At 35.0% G+C, this 6000-nt stretch overlaps 1 long non-coding RNA gene across 2 annotated transcripts; it reads right to left on the bottom strand.

Moving 5' to 3' along the window:
• Positions 1-1285: 1285 nt before the first annotated feature.
• Positions 1286-4992, bottom strand: LOC104212286 (uncharacterized). Of its 2 annotated transcripts, none has more exons than XR_707320.2 (4): positions 4668-4992; positions 4188-4255; positions 2351-2641; positions 1286-1725 (listed from the first exon to the last, which is right to left on the bottom strand). It is a non-coding gene; the product is annotated as an uncharacterized lncRNA (long non-coding RNA). The 2 variants fall into 2 exon arrangements; XR_707319.2 differs by having other exon boundaries at positions 1286-1516; positions 4668-4988.
• Between the last annotated feature and the right edge of the window lie 1008 nt (positions 4993-6000).

Below are 6000 nucleotides of genomic sequence, written 5' to 3'. Positions count from 1 at the left end.
CTCACAATATGAGAAAATTACATACCTTGACATAGATGATAAAAATCTTCCCTCCAAAAGCTCCAAAAATCGCCCAACCAAATGAAAAATGAGAGAGAAATGGACTAAGACCCGCATTTAATCCATTCTGCCCAGGCCTGCTTCTCTTCGCGATCGCATAATCCCACTCGCGATTGCGAAGGCCAAAATTACTGCCCTCAAAAATCCCTCTTTGTGTTCACGGTCACTCAGCCCCGTTCATGAAGGCCAAACACTCCTAGGCCCCCAACTCCCTTCCTTCTTCACGTTCGCGGCCACTGTGTTGCGTTCGTATAGGCATGCTTCAGTCCTCTTCCACGTTTGCGACCCCTGTGTCATGTTCGCATAGAACAAAAATCCTCAGCCCAAAGATTCTTCTTCGCGAACGCGTGAGACTTTTCACGTTCACGAAGAACAACACCAAACACCTGCACCAGCAGTTGCAAAATAGGGAAAATGGTCTGAAACCACTCTGAATCACACCTGAGGCCCACGGCCCTCGTCCAATCATATCAAACAGTCCCAAAACACAAAACGAACCTGCTCAAAGCCTTAAATCACACCAACAACACCAAAATTAAGAATCGACGATCAAAATCCTTCTTTAAACTTTTAAACTTCCAAACTTCGCCGAACGCTTCCGAATCATATCAAAATATTCCAAAATGACGCCAAAATATACATACAAGTCACAAATCACAATACGAACTCAAACATATCAAAATATCCAAAATGACGGCAAACTTTACGTACAAGTCCAAAATTTCAACTTTTCACAATAAGCGCTGAAATGCTCCCAAGCGACCCGATACTCAGCCCGAACATACGTCCAAGTCCGAAATCATCATACGAACCTATTGGAACCTTCAAATTCCGATTCCGAGGTTGTTTACTCAAAAGTCAAACCTTAGTCAACTCTTCCAACTTAATGCTTCTGTATTTAGTATTTTTCATCCAAATCAACTCCGAACTTCCCGAAATTTAATTCTAAAAATACGTACATGTCATAATACATGAAATGAATCTATTCAAGGCCTCAAACAACTGAACGGCGTGCTAGAGCTCAAAACAACCAGTCGGATCGTTACATTATTGTGGTTAATGCGCCTTTTTGTTTTTCTTATTGTGGCGGCTTTAAGCCGCCATGGTTGCATTAGAAAACTGCTATAGTAACCCCAGTATCCATCCATAATTTATTTGTTTTACATATACAATCCTATTTATTGAATGCAATGCGTTGAAACTTCTATAACACTTCATAATCAACTTAAACCAATATAGAAGATTAAATAAGAAAAATATTCATTATATAAAACACAAGTATACCAAAATTAAATCATCAAACTATTAATTGTATTTCAACAGTAATATCCAAAAGATTAATAGTGGATCCTACAAAAAATCAATAATTCACACTTGGACGATCATCATTGCTAGTTTTATCTAAAGATCTTCTTGGTTCAATCGTTGATGATGCACCACTTTCTAAATCTGGTGCCTGAAAAAAATACAGTCAATAAGCAAATAACTAAAATTATAATTGGTGTGCTGAAGTAGTGAGAACTTCTAAGTGTTGAAAGAGTTATGCAGCTATACATGTGGAAAAAGACTTTGGACTTAAAATTCTTCCAGTCTTGCATTTCGTATTACACTCAATATGCTTATCAGAGCAATTGCAATCTTCCCAAGTGGACCCTATTGAGGATTCTGCAGAATAATCTCTTGTTGAAAGACACAGAGGATTATGAAGAACAAGGTACAGAAATGCTGGAGAGCTCAAGCAGCAGCACTCTAACCAACAAACAGTACATTAATGCGATTTGATGTTATTCTTCACAAACTGATCAATATTCACAAACTCCTTCCATACACAAGCCTTCACTGTTTTCAATTAGTTGACATAAAGCAAGAACTCTCTCTACACATGCTTACAGAAAGGCAATTTAACAAGTAGTTGTTGAATCAATCTTCACTTATAACTGGCAAGACCAATAGTTACCAACTTGCTAGAGCAATTTGCACATAATAAAAATATTAAAAAATAGCAGCTGAATGAAAATATCGGATGTATTATAACTCATCAAAGACCGAATCCACAGAACAAAACAAGTTACTAATAGTCTCAAGGGAAAGACATAGACCTTCCCATGGACCATAGGACCTATATACTGCTATATAAGTTTTTGAATGAATCAAATGCTCAAAACAATTAGAACATAACATTATTTTCTCGATTCTTCAAATAAAACCAAGAGAGAAACCACTTTATATCAAAAAAGAACCATAAGAAAAGCAAATAACTAAAATTTTAATGTAGAAAGGGAACTTATACCTGTGGAGGAGTGAAAAATAAGTGAGCAAACTCCTCAGGGATATTTCCTATGTTCCTTTCATATAAGCTAATTAGTGCATTTAATTTTGATTTCACATCTGTCATCTCTTGCTTCTACTCTGGAGTTGGAGCGGTAGTACTAGATGAACCCACATAACAATGATGGTTTCTCGCAGATGTCTATTTGAATGATAGAGTTGAAAATACACCCAAGCCTATGCCAAGTGCATCATTTGGTTAAGGTTCATCAAGACTTTTTGCTCTTTGCCTTCGAATTTCTTCAATTCTTTCCTATAAAATTTGACGAACATAAATTAAGCAATATATCAAATGTCATTTAGCTTTCTCATTATTATCATCACTATAAGGCAGTGACAAAGTAGTTTCTGCAGCATAAACTGCTGAGTTAAAGGGTTCTTGAAACAATTGTGGATCATTGTTAATTGGTAAGTCTTCTGTGGTGACATCTACATCATTTCTGTTGTTAACTGATCTTCGCCAGTAGTTGAATATGGAGATGGGATTTGCTGCCACTCATTGAAGCTTTCTGAAACATCCTCATCTTCCATACTTTTTATTTGTGGAAAATTGAATAAGTAATCAAAATTGTGAAAGTTTAGCTAGCTATACTACAATATGGGGTCTTTTCTGTTTTGATTTGTCTCATAAAAATCTGATCATGGATATTGGTTGGATTGGGGTAGGGATATTTTGCTGAGAAATATCTAAGTGGGCTGGGCAACTTGCTTTCAATGTCTTATAACTTACTGATTACTATTATTTGTGTTATTTCACTTGAGGGATCAAAGCAAAAAAAAGAAAAAAGAACAGATGTCCTACAATTCACGGCTATGGAGTGTATTCAGAAAGCAATATAACAAAGGACACATAGCACTGGCCAAATCTAAAAAAGCTATATAACTAACTTTTTGCAACTCCCTTAGCTTTAGCAGATTGATCGTCAGATATACCAAATACAAACAAAAGGATCAAGTAAAACCAAATAAAGAGAGTAAAAACTTAAAACAAAAGGTTTAACTTCGATTCTACTGGTTAACAAAAGTGACCTGTTGCCACTCCCCATCAACTGCTTTTTTTTATATGCTATAAAATGAATGAGCATATTCCAAATTAAGCAGTAAAACATCAGCAAAAAAAACTTTCTTATTTTTGAGATGTCCTTATGAATCCAAAAAGACTTGACATCAAATAATTCTTCTCTATTTATATGATTAGAAGACACGCCATGCTCATTGCTATTATTCCTGGTGAACCCAAACGTATCAGTAATCATAATTTTCATTGGATCTTGGGGCTGTAAAGTATCTTCTATGACATGGGTGCTCTGAGTCTGTTGCACTGCTGCATTTGATTCTTCACCATACCAATACCAAAATTTATAGTTTTTCGGAAAAGGTTTAAGAATCAGGTGCCCTTCAACTACATCTCTTCTTTGCCACTTGTTAAAATCACATTTTGGACAAGGGCACTTAATTACGCGCCCATCAACTGACCCGTGCTCAAAAGCAAAATCGAAAAATTGTCTTAGACCATCTACATATTCAGGTGTGTTTCATGGTTTGCTAATCCAAGATTTATCAATTGACATGGCTAGAAAGGAAAACATAAGATAACATCACAATATCAAAACAGAAAAGTTAGTTCAAAAGCTTATATGTGAAAAATATAACCTGTGAAATAACATCATTTCATAAGATAACAAAAATTAATTTTGGTCTGTGACTAATTTACACTGATAAGAGGTAACTCAACACTAAGAAATAGTCAATCTACCTTCAAAAAAAAAAGTACAAAATTAAACTAAAACAAGCTATACCTATCAAATATTTTACTATCGACGTTGATCCCAATAGCTTCACCAGCAGTTTTTGATCCCTCGGCTTCCTATCAAGCCCATATATAATATTGAGGTTACTATTAGCAAGAACAACAACTTAAAATATCAAAATTAAGTGCATGCCATCGAAATATAAAATAAAGTAGCAAAATCTTTGAAGAAACACCAAACAAATTGAACAGAAAATAACAAAAAAATGAACTAAAAATAAAAGAAAGAAGTACTGAAACCATTAGAACAATAATGTTTTCTAATAATAGTAATTTTCGTTCTGTTGCCCATTTTTCTAGTAATAGATTACTATTTTGATTTTATATATTCAATTAACTGAATAAATCATAGATTATCGGACTGAACAAAAAAAATTAGAACAGAATTGGGGAAAATCGCTACACTTCCAAACATGCATGAACCCTAATAAAGAGAAAAGAACTTTTGTTACTAAATATGCATCATTACCTGAAGATTATTGAAGTTGCTACACGAATTTTATGTACTTTTTGTGTTTTGGATCTCGATTCTTCTAGCCGGAGAAATTAATTGGGAGAAATAGAAGAATCTGAAGTTGAAAAATTAGGAGTTCGTTGCCTCTTGAGGAAAACAGAAGGAATAGGGGGAAATAGAACGGATGGGGGAGGAATTGGGGGGAAAAGATACGAGAGACTTGGAATATTCTGGAGAGGGTCTCAAATTGTAAGGGGGGAAATACTAAAACCTGTTAAGGGAATAATTAAAATGTTGTGATTAAAACATTTTGGTGGTTCTAACCGGCGCAATATGAAATAATCGCCGTTATAAAAAACTTCTAATCCAGCGACTGCTAAAACGCCATTTTATTAGATTTTGTGGCGATTATTTGCAACAATCGTAATATAACCGCCACAATAATTTCCAATTTTTGTGATGAGATCTCAAGTTGTGTTTTAAATAGGATCGACTCTGAATTTCTGAATTATCCTTTTACACATAATAGAAGAGTCATAAGTTGTTCGCTTATGTTGAGTACTGGTCTTGTATTCTTTCTGAGTCAGTGAATGTGTTTTAGGTAATTGAGTTGTAATCAAGTATCATAAACAATTAGTGAGTTGGAGTGAGTATTTTACTTTACAAGTTAGAGTAGCTTGTGAATCAAATAGGAGTGGTAGGAGTACTGAAGAGTATTTAATTACATTCCTATAATTAATATATTTTGGGTCAGTGTTCTAGTGGAGTTGGAGCTGAAAATCCTACGTGGTAGGTTGTGGTTTTGCACCTTTTGAGCCAGGTGATTTTCTACGTAAAAATCGTTGTGTTCATTTTATTAATTATTTACTTTACGCTTAATGAACACGGTAAGGAACCCAGTTCTTTAGTAATTCATACGGGCACTCAAACTAACAATTGGTATCAAAGCAGGTTCTCTCATTTACATGGCTAACATCTAAAGAGATCAAGGAAGTAAGATGAGTGTTCCACTCGGAATTAATAAAGGACAATCAACTACCAAGCCACCCCTATTCACTAGAAAATATTACGGTTGGTGGAAAGCAAGAATGAAAAACTTCCTGACAGCTGAAGACTATGAGCTATGGACCATAGTGAACCAAGGTACTTTGATTCCTACAAAAAAAATGTAAAAAATGAAACAGTTCATAAGGACCCTTCCGAATTTGTTGCAGCAGATTTCAGAATGATGGAGAAGAATACAAATGCTAAGAAAATCATTATCTATGGACTTGGTCCTGATGAGTACAATAGAATTTTTGTGTGCTCTAATGCGAAGCAAATATGGGATGCACTCCAAACTGTTCAT

The sequence above is a fragment of the Nicotiana sylvestris genome, chromosome 3 (genome assembly GCF_000393655.2).
Source record: "Nicotiana sylvestris chromosome 3, ASM39365v2, whole genome shotgun sequence".
Lineage (NCBI taxonomy): Eukaryota > Viridiplantae > Streptophyta > Magnoliopsida > Solanales > Solanaceae > Nicotiana > Nicotiana sylvestris.
Note: the sequence above shows the minus strand (reverse complement) of the source record. Positions and strands in the feature narration are given on the sequence as shown.